This window comes from Macrobrachium nipponense, chromosome 44 (assembly GCF_015104395.2).
Source record: "Macrobrachium nipponense isolate FS-2020 chromosome 44, ASM1510439v2, whole genome shotgun sequence".
Classification (NCBI taxonomy): domain Eukaryota; kingdom Metazoa; phylum Arthropoda; class Malacostraca; order Decapoda; family Palaemonidae; genus Macrobrachium; species Macrobrachium nipponense.
In genome coordinates, this window is record NC_087221.1 from 30183664 (window position 1) to 30199714 (window position 16051).

A 16051-nucleotide genomic window follows, 5' to 3' on the forward strand; every position below is an offset into this window, starting at 1 on the left:
CCATGGCCGCTTTTGTGGGTTTGTTCCACATAAGGACAGTGTTCGTCTCCTGTATAATAATAATAATAATAATAATAATAATAATAATAATAATAATAATAATAATAAAAGTTTAAATGTTAAAAGGATGGGATGTAAAGATTCTTACCAGAAATTGAACTATGGAAATCAGGGATATGAGCGTAAGGCAATCAACACAGACGCAAAAGGGTTACATCACCATCTATGGCTGTGTGTAGGCAATCCACTTTTATCTAATTTTAGTTTAATCTTATTTATATTAATGGGTTAATGATCAGTGGCTTTCGTTCAAAGGAGTCGATAAGCACTCCAGAAAATAGGGTGAAATGTGATTAAAATTTCCGTAGAGTGTTTTGAAAAATAAAAACTAATACTGGTGTGAATTGTAAACTTTTCAAACTCGCAAATACACACACACACACACACACACACACACACACACACACACTTAGTAAATATGTGTGTGTATGCGTGCGTGTGTGTATAATACAAGTAATGAAACGTTAACAAAATCCTTAATACAATATTATGAAAAGAAAACTGTGATTAACTTTAAAAAATTACAAAACGCTATTTTTTTTTTTTATTTCTAAAGAACAGGGTTCAGACTTTTTAATTTCGAAGGAAAACGACAAAGGGAAAAAAATCTACATGCGAACAATTTCCAAAATAAAACAATGTTGACCATACACTAGCATGTGTTTTCAACTGAGCATCGTATATGTGTTTCCTGACAACAGATCTATACTGTTAAAATGACTCGGAAGTTTAATGTAGCAGAAATGAACTATTGACGCGTGTTAGGGATTTCATCATTCGCTCTGGGTGGTACACCAGAAATAATAATCGATACCACAAGTGGTTTGAAGAGGTCAATATTAAGACCAAAATTTAATTATACGCGTGTGTTTTGTTTTTTAGTTATACGTGCATCAATTTACAATTAAGAGTTCAATGAATTCTTTCATAAGGAGTTTATAATCACAGCTTTAATGGAAATTTATACGTGCATCCATTTTCAATTAAAAGAATAAACATATTTTCTGTTATGAGTTTCTTAAGCATATTTTTATTGTCATCTTTTTATTCGTGCACCCATTTACAGTTTAAAAATTTACTTTGTCTCCATCATGAATCTCTTATTCATGGTTTTAATGGAAATTCTGTATTATGCACAAGACAGAGATCATGAATTTTAAGGAGCCATAACCAATTTCAAGTGAAATTTCGTTTTTTTTTTTTTTTAATATCTTGCCTTAAAAAAAGCCTCTCCGGGCCTCTCATTGTTTATTTGTGACTACAGCTGTATTATTATTCAGATAATGATCCCTATGCATATGGAACAAGCCCACCAAAGGGGCCACTGACATGAAATTCAAGCTTCCAAAGAATATGTGTTCAATAAAAAGAAAAGTAAGTAAGAAAAGTAAGTGGAGGTAAAGGAAATACAGAAAGAAGAGATCTCAGTTATTACTACCCAAATGTTATTCTCATTGTATTTTATTATACTTTTACCATTTATTAATCTATTTACATATTTTTTCTCTTTACTTTCTCTTACTTCATATTAAACACCAGATTCCTTGGAAGCTTTAATTTCAAGTCAATGGCTTCTGTGGGCTTCTTCCGTATGAATAAGGTTCATTCTTCTGAGTAATAATAATAATAAAAACAATTATTCAAAGAGAAAAGAAGATTAATAAATTAATAAGAATCACCACTTTTTTGTCTGCCCTGTATGAACTGTTCGTTTTATGGTAAGGGGGATCCCCTCCCCCGGGCATGGAGGGGGTGGATGGACCCAGGCCTTGGGTAATAATCAACTTTATGGAAATAGTAATGATGATGAGGACTTGGATGATGATGCTGGGGACTTGTGACTTACTTATGGAGATGAGAACCAAGCGTTGATGATATTCTTGATATGAAGTCCATGCAACATTGCACAAGAGGAATATTTGAACAGGGGGGGTCGCCCACGGGGGGGCGGAGGGGGCAGCAGCTTCTCCAGGTATTCCCCCGTCTCAGGTCAGCGGGGTTATGCCAGGGGGGAGGGAGGGGGGTCAGAGGGGGCGGGGCAGAAGGTATGAAGGCATTGCAGGCTGGGCGGGAACTGCAACTGCATTGGCGGTGGGGGGCGGTGCAGTTTTGCCAAAGCCCCTCCCAGGACTCCTTCTCTTCCGCCCCCGACCACCCCTTTGGAACTCACTAAATCACAACCTCCATTTTAAAGCCTGTTCGTTTTAAAGTTAACCCGTTCAGTGGGTGCCTCCGGACGGGGGTGCCACTCGCTCCACCCACCGCCGCCGGTGACCAATCGCGGGGGAGATTTAAACCGGTAAAAAACGCGGGTGGGCCCAAGCGGTCGCGAAGGCGATTGGTGATTGGCTGGTGGGCAGAGCCACGGCGCACGCGCCCCGGCCGCCGGACGACCGGAGAACGAACGCGCTCTCGGCCACTTGCGTGAAATTGAATTTTTGTAGCGTGAGTAGACAGACGACAGTGAGGAGTCAGTCAGTTGTTGTGTGCAGTGCGAGACGACGGAGGTGCGTGGCTGCCCCAGGGACACTTCGTCTTGACTCAGGCCACCGTCGTCGCTCTCTCCTTCCTCCTCCTCCACCTCCTCCTCCTCCTCCTCCTCCTAACTCCCAACCATCGATCGACTCCAGCAACAACAACAACATCACGCTCGGGGGCTTAATTCTCGCAGTCGCCGCTAGATGGTGCCTAATCCTTCGCTCCCGACTGTCACACCACTCCTCCGCCGCCTCCTTCTTCAGTAGCCGAACAGACTTGACAACAGTTACGGGCCGCACGCCCTCTCCCGCCGACCGCCTCCACACATGTCCCTCTTAACGTGAGTAATGGTGTCGTTGTGGCTGCCGCCTGACATATGTCGTCCTCTGTGTGGCTCTCTGGCTGGCTTCTTCGTCTGTAGTGACGTCGTCTGTGTCTGGAAAAAAAAAAGAAAGGTGTTTTTCTGTTGTGTAATGTGTGTGTGTGTGTGCAAGACCCAGAGCCGCCGCCCCAGGAGGCCTAAGGACTACGCTGCTCCTCTACCCTTATGGCGCCAAAAACTGCGACCTTCTTCTCCCTGTTCATTTTCATCATGTTTTTTCTCGCCTCATTCATTCTTCCGCTCCATGACATTCATCTCAAGCATGTTGGAATGAGTTTGACAGAGTATTGTTTATGCATAAGTAGAAGGTAAAACGTTTATTACTGTTATTATTGTAAAGGAGAGAAAGAGAAAGTGTTTCTGGGTTATCCGTCGGCAGTATAGGCCTCGAAGGTTGGCGGATGTAAAAGGGATAGAGAGAGACAAGTGAATTGGAAGGGCTACTACTGCTCGTCCTCCTTCGAAATTCCTCGTCCTCCGCCGGTCCCAAACATCCTGTGTTTTTTTTTTGTTCTTTTGGGGAAGGGGAAGAAGAAGGAAGGGGTGGGGGATATGGACGTGACACTCACAAACACACACGCATCCACACCTTCCGTGCCCTTAGGGGAAGCGGCAGGATTCCCTGACGCCGAAGTGAATGGAGAGTTTTGAATCGCCTATAGGATATCGTCGTACGTTTGGGAGAAGGTGATACCGGAGTTGCCATCGGAGTAGGGGGGCGATGAGGGATCGTAGCTCCCCCTTGCGGGCAACACATTCTTCATTAAAACAAACACCCCCCTCCCCCGGACCCCTTTCCAACCAATCCCTAGCTCCATAAGAAGAAAAAAAAAAGTCTCGTGAACAAACACAGTATTAATAGTCAAAGTTTTGTTTTACGGTGACTCGTTTAGCGAGAAATCCTGTTTCCTTTTTTCCCAGTTCGTCGGACGACCTGTGTTTTTCAATGCACGCCCCACTAGATATCCCTCACGCTCTGCCGTCACGGTTAATTTGTCGCCCATAGAAACACGCTTCCCGCGGGCGCGAATTCAGTGTTGCTCGAATAAAAATGACGCTCTTACGTAACACGCCGTCCGCGACGCAGCTTTCAATACAGTCAGCCGTAGTAGGCGCTGTTATGCTTGGCCCACGCCGGGGAGGTCCTAGGTAACATGCCCTTCCTGCTCTTATCAGGGCCTTATCAACATGGCAACCTGTCTATAGTAGCAGCCACGTTTGGGGTTCGGCCGCTGGAAGGGAGACTCTCCCCTTACTTCCACCTCTCCGTTTCCTCATCCCGCTTCGCTCTCTCTCTCTCTACTCTCTCTCTCTCTCTCTCTCTCTCTCAGTGAAAAAATGGGAACATTCCTTATCACCTTTAAAGACCACCACCGCCCCCTCCATCTCTCTCTCTCTCTCTCTCTCTCTCTCTCTCTCTCTCTCTCTCTCTCTCTCTCTCTCTCTCTCTCTCTCATTCCTTACAATCTTTTAAAGAACTCGGCGATCTAAGACGCTCCTCAACGCTCCCCTCTCTTTTTTGCTCTTGTTTTTGTTTATGTTTTCCATTCGTCTTAAAGGTTTCATCGGCCCCTCCCCCCCTTCCGTCTTTGTTTTCAGGTTTATATTTGTTTTATTGCTAGGGGAAAAATTTTAGACAGACGCATTATACGGTATACCTGCGAAGTCTTTTTTTTTGGGGGGTAAAGGTTTTTATTCTATTTTAAAATCTCGTTGTGATGGTAACAGAGACGTTGAAGAATTTTGCTTAGTAAAACTTAAACTAACGGAGTTATAAATATATACTTCTATAATATAATGTATATGTTATAAATATATACATATACTGTGTATAAGATTGTGCAATAAAAGGAATTAAAACAAACATATCATATATTTCAGCACTTACCATAGTCCTGCAATTTATATCATTAGTAGCAAAAATTGTTTAAGTAACTTTACAGATACAGAAATCTTAAATTAAATCTATCTATCTATCATATATATATATATATATATATATATATATATATATACTATATATATATATATAATGTGTGGTAGATCTGAGAAGAAATGAATGACGTTCCATAGCAATGTTTTTTGCTCTATGATCTGATGTTCAGATACTAGAACGCATTTACAAACGCGTTCTTTGCATGTTCTCGTTTTAAGTGGGTACACGCCGCTTTCTCGGGAACGCTTTTTATACCAAGCCCTTATCTATTGAGTTTGATATCCATACATGCAGATGCTGTTTATATATATATATATATATATATATATATATAAAATATATATATATATATATATATATATATATAAATATATGTGTGAGTATGTATATGTATGTGCGTATTTTTACGTGTGTGATTTTTCCTTATAAGTGTAGGTTAGTTATATATATATATATAATATATATATATATATATATATACATATATATATATATATATATATATATATATATATATATATAATATATGATGCATGCATAAGATACTTCACTCTATTAATCCCACATAAGTGGAGACACTTCAATGCGCCCTGGATATCCTCCGAGCTAAGAAGGATAAATCAGAACTGACATATTAAGTAGTCGATGACTATTTAGCCAAAAAGAAGAAGAAAAAAAACATAACGACTCGTTATAGTTACAGTTGGCTGTACGGTATTGGCTACTGCGTCGCCAATTTAATGATCGTTAATTTATCTGGCGTTACGATCAATGGACGTCAATGGCGATGTATTACGTCGCCGGTTGTTCAGAGTAGTTTTTTTTTCTACGTCAGAATCGATTGTTTTCTAAAATTTACGATTTTACGGTGTGTAACGGATGGAAGGGGTCCTTTTCCCCGTCTCGGTTCTCATAAAGAGGGCAAAAGGGGAAAAAAACTATCTTAATAAGTTAAAGCATGAAGTAAAATTATCGTAGTAGTAAAATAAAGTTTCCTTTCGGATAAATTTTCACAATAGAAAAAAAAACCGCTTAACATTTGGCAGTTTATTTCACTTACAACACAATCACTTTTATATGACGAGCTCTTTTCGTTGTAGCTTTTGTAACGCATACTGTAGTTAATTACAGCCATTGTGATAATAATAATAATAATAATAATAATGCTTGGGGCAATCAATATGATATAGGATTATTGATAACCCCCGACGAAGATGTCATAGTCATTTTATATAGAACGTTGATAAACCTCGACAGCGATGCCATAATAATTTTTTAAAGAACTTTATTAAACCACGACGATGATGTCATAATCATACTGTAAGAGCTACGTTAAACCACGACTATGATGTCAGTAATTTGTAAAGAACTATGTTAAACCACGGCGATGATGTCATAGCTCTTTTATAAAGAACTATGTTAAACCATGACATCGACGTCAATTTCATATATGTAAAGAATTACGTTAAACCACGACATCGACGTCATAATAATTTTTTTAAAGAACGATGTCAAACCATAACGACGATGTCATAGCCATCTTGTACAGAACTACGATAAGTTAAGTATATCTTAGTTTTACCAGACCACTGAGCTGATTAACAGCTCTCCTAGGGCTGGCCCGAAGGATTAGATATTTTTACGTGGCTAGGAACCAATTGGTTACCTAACAACGGGACCTACAGCTTATTGTGGGATCCGAACCACACTATATCGAGAAATGAACTTCTATCACCAGAAATAAATTTCTCTGATTCCGCGTTGACCGAGCCGGGAATCGAACCTGGGACCACCGGATTGGCAGCCCAGCTCGAAGACCAACTCGTCAGCGTGGAACTAGAACTACGATAAACCACGACGACGAAGCCATAGTCACTTTGTAATGTTTTACAGTTATTGAGGCCGTCATTATCACAATAACTAATTCGGCACATGTTGCAGTTATTGCGAGTACTGTGGCGAACGCGTTGTAAAATGAGATTGATGTTCACTGTTGTTGTGGTCGTGATTTACTGGGGAATGTAGGTACGTCATGGTTGTGTGTGTGTGTGTGTGTATATATATATATATATATATATATATATATATATATATATATATATATATGTATGTGTGTGTGTGTGTGTGTATGTGTGTTTTACCGGGTTCGCGTGCATAGAACGCGCATATGTAATGTTATGGCTATTCCGTGTCTAACGCAAGTGCACTGGAATAATTCGTCCAAGTACTGAAGCGCAACATTAACATCACGACTCGCATTTTATCTTCGATAAGTGATTTTGTAATGAGTGCTTATAAGCCGCATAATTATTTTGTTCTTATATATATATATATTATATATATATATATATATATATATATATATATATATATATATATTACAAAACTAGATTTCGTATAATTATTAGCTTATTATTTGCGCACACTTTTCAACATTAGAAAAATTAATTTTATTTTATAGCCCTGAAGATGGGAAAGGATTCCCGAAACGTTGGTGTAAATAAAAAGAAGAAATTATTTCCGGTCTTCTTGCTGTCCTGTTTATTATTAAAACCCCAAAACTCACCAGGAGCGAAAGTCTTACAAGTTATATACATATATATATATATATATATATATATAATATATATATATATACATTATATATATATCTATATATATATATATATATATATATAATATAGCTAATACCTGTAAGATCAAATTTGTTTTCACGCTATCTTTAAGTTCGAAAGTAACAATAAACAAAATTAACGATAACAGTTAAGTTAAGCAAATATATTTAAGGAAAGGACAGCTTTTTGTCATTTAAATGAGAAATTTATTGGGTGCTGTTTTGCCGCAAGGTGATAAATGCAAAAAAAAAAAAATGTCTGCGGTTCCAGGGGACATTTATCATATTTTCTGTACAACCATAAGAGTGACTCTACTCTCTCTCTCTTCTCTCTCTCTCTCTCCTTCACACTATTGTCATGTGATCTATTATGAGTTCCACCACTACGAGGATAAGAAACAAGTGTTACAAGAGATCCATTAGTCCTCGCCATGTACTCTCTCTCTCTCTCTCTCTCTCTCTCTCTCTCTCTCTCTCTCTGTTTTTCTTTATCAGTGTCACTGCTATTATCCCCAGCTGCTCCTGTGCGTTTAGGGGAGAGGAGGGGGGGAAGGGTCATCCCATAGTTACTTCATTTGGATTGAAGCCAACCGCCCCCTTTTCTTATTTTCCTGACTTTTTTTTTTCTTTCTTGCCGCTAACATTACCTGTTGACTATTGTTGCTTAACTTTTTTTTTTCTTTATCGGTCAAGTATTCTGGAGCCATAAAACGCGCAGCTGTATGTGTTACGTCCAGTGACGGATCGCTGTAGCATTCATCGATACGCTGGTAAACTGGATGCATGCGTCTTCTAAAAACGGAAATGAAATTCGTTTCTTCTCGTCGTTTGAATCTTCGGAATTTAAGATAACTTTGCATAGATTCCTTGACGACGCTTTCTCTCTCTCTATTTCATTTATGTATGTATAGAATGCCTGAAATGGTAATTACTGCTCTCTATATCAAAGTTATCTTTCGGCGAATTGAACGAAATAAAACCGCAGATGAAAAGTCGACGCGTTTGGCAAAGAAACACCTGCCTTCCTTTTCCGGCGAAAATAGATAAATAAAAAGAGACTCATCTAGTAGAAAAATAAAGGAAAGTTTGCTTCTATATAAATAAAAAAAAAAAGGAAAAATGTTGAATAAAACAACGAGCTGTGAAACAGTCGAGCTGACGCGCGAGACTGCAACGGTATGCATCAAATCCCAAGCGACCGCCCCAGTTCCGCTGCCTCTTGCCTGTCAGCGTAATTCAGGACTCTCCTGTGGAGCCAAAGGACCCTCGCTTAGTTGAGTCCTTGGGATGCGCCTCTGTTGGTAGGTCAGAATCCTGAGAGGTCCACCCCTTCGTGCCCTAGAACGCCTACAGCCGAACGTAGGGCGAGATCCCGAGCTAGCATAAGGCCAATCTAACCTAACCAACCAACTACCGTATAAGATGTCGAAGGAGTTTCTTTTTTTGGGTATTCCATTCCCCTCTTTGAATTTGTCGTGCATTGTGTTAGCGGCTTTCCAATACGGATAGGACTACGAGTGACCCTTTTTTTTTTTTTTTTTGTTTTTTTTTTTTTTTTTTTTTTTTTTTTTTTTTAGCCTTCCTTTATACCTGAACTCGAAGACACGCGCTCGCACGCTGTTCAATTGTTCATTCTCAGGGTAAGTGTTAAATAATTTATTGTCTCGGCGGTACTGACATAAACATCGGTTGGAAGTCAGTTCAGTCGTAAATCTTCAAAGGTCGGTTAGTGCTGTCACGCGAATGTACTATACTGCAAGCCAGAAGCGATGTTTAAATATAACTGGGTCTACTGTCAGTTTTTTATTATTAACTTTTTTTTTTGACTTCAGTGAAAATGGACTTCAATCTAAAACCATAGGATTCTCGCTATTTTTTTCCGATCATATAGTTAAGTTATATTGTTAGTGTTTTTTGTTTTAATTAAAAGTTCAATGGAAAAGGACTTCAATCCCAAACCGCAAGATTCTCACTTTGCTGTATCAACTTTTCGTCGTAATTTTTCCCGTAAAATAACGACTCTTCTTTCGGAAACTGAAGAGAACTTAAAGCCTTAAGTTGAGCTTGATTTTATTTTTCTACTCTTATCTTTAATTCGCCACTCGCGTTTTTATTTATCTATTTTTTTTTTACTTCATATGACAGCGATGATTTTAAGTGGCGGTAAGAAGAAAAGTAAAACGAATTTTAAAACTTAGTGAAAGAAAAGTACACTTGGTGCGTGAGGATGGCGCGGCCTAAATTTACTTATCCTTTGAAACCGTGATCAGCAGCCACTGATCATCTTGAAGACAGATCAGTATCGAACTTTGAAACTTTAAAAAAAAAAAAATTGTCTCCAATTTGTGTTTTTTTTTTTCCAGTTTCACTAAGCCTTTGTTTTTACTTCTGTACTTTTTCAAAGTTATAAATATTACTTGACTCGGCAACACGCTGAACACGATAGTGTCAGTGAATAATTAATGCAAGTGCAGTGATTTGCAGAAATCATCACAGGAGGCTGAAATATTAAAGTATATATTAAATGATGTGACGGGATCTAACAATACAATGAAACGCACATATCTTATAGTATATATATATATATATATATATATATATATATATATATATATATATATATATATATATATACATACACACACACACACACACACACACACATATATATATATATATATATATATATATATCTATATATCTGTATGTAATTACATACATATACACACACGCACACACACATACCTACACATGTATTAATTTTCAATATCTCTCCTCATCGAAGACATAAAATTCAAAACGCTTGTAACTCGAAAATGTCACTTATACTAGTGATAAAACAAGCACTAACATGTTTAATTAGGTTGTTATTTATAAGGCGTTGTCCATCTAAAATTAGAATAAAAAATAAAAGCCTAAAAACTTCCCATAAACATCGTTCTCCATCTCATTCTTAAAAAATAAATGAATAAATAAATAAAATATAAAAAAAAAGAATTCCGTAGCGATTGACTGAGTGACGCGCCCTTCAGAAGATTGACTTCGAGAGCGAGGTGTCGCCGCCCTGTCCTCGAGGTGTTTGTTAAATCCCCGACGCACTCGAGACTGAGAGAGAGTGAGGGGGAGGGGGTGAGAGTGAGTGAAAGCTCGCGGGACGTCTCCTAATATATTGCATTTCTGGCCGACGAGGAGGCTTGCAAGGGCATCCCGCCGTGCAATAATGGATTTTGGTGGTGTAGCTTCTTCCCGTCCGAACAATGCTCCCGAGGAGGAAGAGGAGGGCTTCAGATATGAGGCTGCTGCGTTTTGCTTCCGGGGAGGGGGAGGAGGAGGAGGAGGAGGAAGAGGAAAAGGAAAGCTTTTGTTGTTTTGATCGAACTGCTTTTGTCATCTCTGCTTTCTGTAGCCGTTGGTAGTGATTCGAGTAATCGAACCATTAGCGTAGTATAGCTGTGTTGATGGTGATGTTAATGCTATCATTAACGTCGCTAACATTTTGTGTTCTAAAGGTGTTCATGTTCTTATCGTTTACATCGTTCATATTTTGTGTCCTGAAGGTATCAAAGTTAATGCTAATATTACTATCATTAACGTCACTCATATTTTGTATCCCAAAGGTGTTAATGTTAATTTTATTACTATCATTGCCGATAATATTTTGTGTACCAAAGGTGTTAATGTTAATTTTATTACTATCATTACCGTTAATATTTTGTCCCAAAGGTGTTAATGTTAATTTTATTATTATCATATACGTTAGTATTTTGTGCCCCAAAGGTGTTAATGGTAATGTTGTTAAGTACTATTATTAACGGCGTAAATATTTTGTCCCAAAGGTGTTAATGTTAATTTTATAACTATCATTACCGTTAATATTTTGCGTTCAAAAGGTATTAACGACAATGTTGTTAGGTACTACGTTAACGTCGTTAGTACTGTTTTGTGTTCCAAAGGTGTTAATGGCAATGTTGTTAGACACTATCATTAACGTCACTAATATTTTGTGTCCCAAAGGGTGTTAACGTTAATGACGATATTACTGTTATTAACAATCGTTAATATTGTGTGTCCTGAAGGTGTTGATTATTATTCTAATATTACTATCATTAACGTCATTCATATTTTGTGTCCCAAAGGGTGTCAACGTTAATGACGATATTATTGTTATTAATAATCGTTAATATTGTGTGTCCTGAAGGTGTTAATTATTATCTTAATATTACTATCATTAACGTCATTCATATTTTACGTTCCGAATGCAGAACAAAACAACTGCATAGTTGTAATTTGTGTGTCATCACTGTCATCAAATGAAGAGTCACTTGATGTGTAGCCTCAGAGTGACTTCATATTTCCCTTATCGCCTCATCTGCTCGTGGCTATTTTTGTCGCACTAAAAAAAATAAAATAAAATAAAACATATGCAGTTCCATCGGTCCTTTTCCCTAATGTGACACGCCCACCAGACTAACCCTCCTCGCTCTCAGTAGGAGGTTACTTTAGGATCCGGTTCCTGAAGCGTCTAAGGATTTGGGGGGAAGGGTTGGGGGGGGGGGGTGTCCTTGTCCCCGGGAATAGATTGAGGTGTTTCAAGACTAAAGTGTTTTTATATTCAACTTTCATTCTCAAATGTAGGAGGCCGTATTCGACTCTTCGCGGGAATTTTGAAAAGTTGCGTCAAACTTGTTTCTTAACAAACTTCGGCTTATATAGGACAGTTGATGAATGCATAGTAATCTTTTTTAACCTGTTCAAACAAAAACAGACTCGCTCTCAACTTAGCTTTACCAAATTTCCTTTTTTTATTTTATTTTAGTAATTTCTAAAGAGCACACCTTTAAAACCAATAAGCGTTCGACAGTTTTAGCTCTATAAGTATTTTTCATTAGCTTTATCAATAATTTTTCATATAATTTTTTTTAAAGCACGTATTAAAAAGCAATAAGCATTAAACAATTACAATTATATTGAAGACTCCGATGTCGGCAAAGATTGAGTCATCGCATCCCCATAAAAAAAAAAATAAAATAAAATAAAACCTTCGGTGTAGCGAGTGCTATTTGCTTTATCCATAGCATACACCGCTATCGTAATTTACCGACGAAAATTACCGACGAGGTCTCGTGACAGAGATCACTTTTTTTGTGATTATTAGGAAGGAACAAGGAGGACAAACCCGAGACGGGCTTGTTAAAGACAGATATCTTTGCTAATGCTGTTGTTCCCAAATGGTGTCATAATTACATTACTTAAAGGAAAAAATCGGTATCATAATTACATTACGTAAAGAAAAAATCGGTATCATAATTACATTACATTAAAGAAAACATCGGTATCGTAATTACATTACTGAAAAAAATTGGTATAGTAATTACATTAATGAAAAAATCGGTATCGTAATTACATTAATGAAAAAATCGGTATCGTAATTACATTAATGAAAAATCGGTATCGTAATTACATTAAAGAAAAAATCGGTATCGTGATTACATTAAGGAAAACATCGGTATCATAATTACATTACTCAAAGGAAAAATAGGTATCGTAATCACATTACTTAAAGAAAAATTACATCACTTAAACTAAAAAAATCAGTGTCGTATTACATCATTTAAAGAAAAAATAGGTATCGTAATTACATTACCTAAAGGAACAAATCTTTATGGTATTACATTATGTAAAAAAAAATTCGGTATCATAATTACATTACTTGAAACAAATCGGTACCGTAATTACATTACTCGAAGAAAAAAATCGGTACCGTAATTACATTACTTAAAAAAACTGGAATTACAATTACATTACTTAAAGAGAAACATATTGTGGTTTTAAGCACATGCATGACAGTAAGTCATAATAAATAGTTTACTAATGCTTTGATTACCAGTTGGTATCGTAATTATATTACGCAAAGAGAAATTTATGTATCGGTTTGAAGCACATGTATGGAATTAAGCCATAACAAAGCCACAACCCTAAAGAAAACAATAGTTAAAATTCATTATTAAAAGTATAATCCTGGATAGAAAATAAATATTAAGCACGAAAACAGCTCACGACAAAACCATAACTATGAAAAGAAAATAAATGGTTTAAATCGTCATTATAAAGGCATAATCTTGAATACAATATAAATACTTTAAGTAGTTTATTGTGATATCAGGAGGAACGTTCTGACATCAAAACCCGTTTTATTCAATTTCGCTAGATGATTTTGACAAGTCTATAGTCTGAGTTTTACACCTCATCAAATGACAGCCGAATATAACCACTACCAACATGAGTTTTCTGTTTTTTTTCTCTCTCTCTCTTTGGCTCTTTTTTTTTCCAGATAATGAACTCCGAGTTTTTTTCGGTAAAGTTTTAATTTTACGATGATAATGGAGGATAAAGTTTTTAGTTATTTGTGAAGGCTTCGAGGGATTGCTAGTTAATTCGGGAATATCAATTGCAGTTTAAGAATTTAAATATTTCTTTTATGTCAAACGATTATCTCTCCTCTCTCTGTCGTCTGTCTGTCTCTCTCTCTACACTGATTTGTGAGTTTTTCCTTCCCACTTAGGTCTCTCTCTCTCTCTCTCTCTCTCTCTCTCTCACTCCACTGATTTCTGAGTTTTTCCTTCCCTCACGGGGTTTTCCACTTTTTCTCTCTCCTTATTCAGTTAACAAGTGGATCAACAGAGAGAGTTTTCTCCGAGTTGCTAACTACCACGAGGTCATGGGCTGCTACTTTTCCCATCCACCTAACCATCCCCCCAACCACCCAAGCCACCCCCCGCCCCCCATCAAACTCCTTCCTCTCTTCACCCTACCTCTCACTACCGACACCCCGCCACCCCCGCCCCCAACAAACTCCTTCCTCTCTTTCACCCTCCCTCTCACTATACCGACTTCTTCCCCCCATCTTTTCATTAATGCCTCCATGCGGAGAGCGATTTAGAACTGAGGATTCTGAGTCATTTAAGATTTATCTAATGTTAAAACTCGCAGAGGAAGCCTTTTCTGAATGCCCCGTCGACGTCTATCGTAATCACTTCAGTGTTACTTGAGGAGGTGTTTTCACCGCTGACGATCTGACGAAGAATTAGGTGTCGATGAGAAAGTACTCTCTCTCTCTCTCTCTCTCTCTCTCTCTCTCTCTCTGCTCCACCTTTCGCCATTTTTAACGTCTTCAACGCCATTTGATTGACAACCCGGACGCCCCGAAAGTATGTGCCAAACAGATACCGAGGACCATAAAGATGATTACAGGGTAAACGGAAGGAGTGTAGAGCAGCGTATGGGGAGGGAGGGGGAAGGAGGGAGGAAGGGGCAGGGAGGGAGGGAGGGAAGAAATTCCTTAGCTAAAGAGCAAAGGTGAAGATGAAGAAGTTACGTAATGCTTCCCCGATGGATTTATGAAGCTGCCCGCAGATTAATGAGAGCGAGTGAGCTTCGAAGGGGGTTTCAAGGGCGTTTCAATTTCCACGCAAACCCCCTCAAAGCTCGTTGGAAATAAAGAATGACAACCGTCTAATAAGGCTGAATGTCATTCAGATGGGGTTGGCTGATTTCGTTTGAGGTTGTAATCGTTACCATTAATATATTCAGGTTATCCATTCGTGGGGTTCGATGTGAAGACAATTCGCTTTCTTCTCTTCTTGATTTTTAATTAAATTAACACAATTATTCATTTCTCTTTCCATCAACAGACTATCATGGCCTAATTTCAATAAAAAATAGGGACAGATTAATATTTCTCATTTAATTTCTGAAAGAAACGATGCTTGGTTTTCATACCCATTTCAGAAAAATAAATGGCAGAATAATTATTTTCTTTTTAATTAAGACTCATTTGATTAAAAATCTAAAAATGAATCTCGGAAGAATAAGATAAGAGATCGAACCCCTTGAATATTAGATTTATTTTGCAAGAATATTAGTATCATTTTACAAAATTATTAGATTTATCCTACAAGGATATTAAATTAATTTTACAAGAATATTAGATTAATTTTACAAGAATATTGGATTAATTTTTCAAGGATATTAGATTCATTTTACAAGACTATTAGATTAATTTTTCAAGGATATTAGGTTCATTTTACAAGAATATTAGAGACATTTTACAAGAATATTAGATTAATTTTAGAAGATAATTAGATTCAGTTTACAGAACTACTGGATTCATTTTACAAGAATATTAGTATAATTTTACAAGAATATCAGTATCATTTTACAATAATATCAGTATCATTTTACAAGAAGATTAAATTCATTTTACGGCTTAAATCCAGCGTTTTCTAAAGTACTTGGTTCAAAGAGCTTTGGATTTTTAATTGGTTCACCAATACTTAAGTTTTTTATATAATTTTTTTCTATGATAAGAAAATATTTCTTAATAATGGCCTATGAACGTAGGCCTACTTTTCATTGAACGCGGTCGAGTTCCCGTTCGAAATATAGGCACAATTATTTTAGTAATACTTATTTGCATGCATCATAAAATGTGTAAATATTATATACTAGTATATATATATATACGAATAATTATATATATTATTATATCTATATATATATACATACATACAACCCGAGTGTA

The 16051-nt window shown here is 37.2% G+C and overlaps 1 protein-coding gene across 1 annotated transcript in view; it reads left to right on the plus strand.

The window, feature by feature from the left end:
• The first annotated feature begins 2506 nt into the window (after nt 1-2506).
• Nucleotides 2507-16051, plus strand: part of LOC135204141 (uncharacterized) — a 101839-nt gene continuing 88294 nt past the window's right edge. Inside the window, exon 1 of the mRNA XM_064234148.1 lies at nt 2507-2878. The gene's annotated coding sequence lies outside the window, so the exon portion shown is untranslated. The remainder of the gene's footprint in view (nt 2879-16051) is intronic.